This window comes from Choloepus didactylus, chromosome 3 (assembly GCF_015220235.1).
Source record: "Choloepus didactylus isolate mChoDid1 chromosome 3, mChoDid1.pri, whole genome shotgun sequence".
Lineage (NCBI taxonomy): Eukaryota > Metazoa > Chordata > Mammalia > Pilosa > Megalonychidae > Choloepus > Choloepus didactylus.
Genome location: NC_051309.1, coordinates 26,015,820 through 26,018,271, shown reverse-complemented (window position 1 = coordinate 26,018,271; position 2,452 = coordinate 26,015,820). Strand labels below are relative to the sequence as shown.

Sequence of the window (2,452 nt, the reverse complement as noted above, 5' to 3'; positions counted from 1 at the left end):
ACCTTCGCCAAGTAACTTAACATCTCTGAGTGTCATATTCTGTATTTGTGGTATGGAGATAATAATGCCAACTTAATGGAATTTTATGATTATTTTGTCAGGCACTTAAGGCAACATCCTCCCTGAATAAACACTGAATAAAAGATATCTCTGGGACCTCCTTTTTAAAACACAAAACAAAACATGTTTGACTTTTTAAAAAATTCAGATGTAACATATATACAGTAAGGTTCACATATATTAAGCATGCAGTTCTCATGAATTTTTACATATGTTACCACAGGTAACTACAACTCAGATCAAGACATAGAACATTTCCTTCACCCAGAAGATTCCCTCATTCCCCTTCCCCATAAAAAGCCATCTGATCTGCCCACAGGTAATCACTGACTTTGAGCACCAGAATTTGTTTTTCCTGTTCTTGAACTTCATTTAATGGCATCAAATAGTATGTATTCTTGTGTGTTTGGCATCTCTTGCTCAATATGATTTCTGAAATTATGTTTTTGAGTACTAACAGTTTAAAAAAATATTGTGTAGAATTCCAGTGTATGAATATACCAACATTTATTTATCCATTCTCCTGTTGATGGACATTTGAATTGTTTCCAGTTTGGGGTCTGTTCTGAGCACTTTTGTTTTGAGAGACTGAAAGATGTCATTAAGCACCATTTTCCCTTTTCATTATCTTTAGAGTGATTTAGAGTATTTCGTTTTATCCTCAGGTTTGTACCCTTGTGATCTCAAGATGGCTGCCAAAGCTCCAGGTTTCAAATCCTTACAATACCTCAATGAAAAACACAAAGAAGGGGGAAGGGAGTTCTTGTGTGTGTACGTATTTTACGATTTCTTTTTGATCAGGGTGGAAAACCTTCCCCCAAACCGCCAGCAGACTTTCCCTCAGGTCTCATTGGCTAGGTCTGGTCCTGTGCTAATGCTCTAGCTTCAAGGAAGTCTGGGAAAAAGAGCTTCCAGCATTTTCAGCCTCTATATAATGAGAAGCATGTTCACCCAGCAATGAAGAAGAAGGAGAATGGCTATGAGGAGGCAACCAACAGTGTCTATCACTTAGCCTTGGGCAAATGACTTACCCTCTTAGAAGCTTTCCGATCAGTAAAATGGGGGTGATAACACCTGCGTAAAGATGAAATAAAATAACATGTGACGTGATGGGCACATAGTAGGTACCGAATAAATGCTAATCCTATCCTTTATACTATTCTTACTCCCACAGGGGCTCAATATTTGTGGAGATCTCAGCAGGAACCATTAAAAGGAAAGACCAATTGAAAAAAGTGAGGAGAAGAAACAAAGAGAATGTTTTTCATGTTATGATATGTCTATATAATTTATAAATTATATGGCTAGAGAAATTGTAGAATCAGTTACAGGGAGATATATTGCAGACAAATATTGTTGCTTCACAAATACATGAAAATATATGATCATTAAAAAGATATTGGATACCAAATAGGCTTTATTTTTAACTGTTTGTTTTAATAGCTCATGAAAATATGGTGGTGCTTTTTATGGCTGTAATGAATTTTAGGAATATGAGACTTCACTGCAGCTTTGTAGTTTTAAATCTTTTTAGTGGAGAGAAAAGAGACTTAGTATGTTTCCCCTTATATCTTGGTGGCCAATTCCTTCTGCTGCTGCTATTCAAACTTTTCTAAAAATTGCAGGGTGTGAGTGTGGGTAGAAGGGTGATAATTTCAGGAGTTGGTGCCAAGGAAATTGTTAGAACCCCCCCATGAGCTTCATTCTACCTTCCTTAGGTCGATTCTCGATTATTTAATACAGATTTTTCTTCCCTCCTTTGGAGGAAAACCGTAGTTCCTTGTTTATGCCAATCCATTGCATAGTATTTGTTTTAGCAGTTGGGAAACTAAAACAAACTAAAACAAACAGGTATGCTTTTTTTTTTTCTTCTGTCATAAAAGCATATACAGATTATCTGTAAATTGTAAGAAAATTTACCCATGATATCCATTCTTTAAATCTTGGGAGATCAAAACTATAATAACAAATTCCTCTTAAATACCACATACAATGAAGACAATTGGCCTTTTGAGTTGCTGAGGATATAGCATTCCTAGCAGAGCAGTCATTTTTCTTAAAATTCAGAGTCCCGGTCTTCCTCCCAAGCCACCACAATCCCAATAATCCATGGCAGCCTCAAAATAGATTCTGCATTGAAAGCATTCCAGAGACATTTGAGAATTTAGCCCTAGTCTACTCTTGCAGTACCTCTTCCTTCCTAGAAGGAAGGAAACCAAGAAAGATCTTCTTCCTAAATCATACAGGGGAGAGGAGTATTCCAGGAAATTAACCAAAATAAAGGACTGAGCCAGTAGCCCTGTATGACTACCAAAAAGCCTTGTCCTTGCTATTATATCGCATTACCTCCCACACAGGCTTAATCTCCCATCCAGGATCAGCAAAGAAGAAA

General features: G+C 36.9%; 1 long non-coding RNA gene across 1 annotated transcript; it reads left to right on the top strand.

Annotated features, from left to right (window-relative positions):
- Nucleotides 1-283: 283 nt before the first annotated feature.
- Nucleotides 284-1,385, top strand: LOC119529014. Its single transcript, XR_005215804.1, has 3 exons — nucleotides 284-379; nucleotides 726-831; nucleotides 1,235-1,385. It is a non-coding gene; the product is annotated as an uncharacterized LOC119529014 (long non-coding RNA).
- The last annotated feature ends 1,067 nt before the right edge of the window (nucleotides 1,386-2,452 follow it).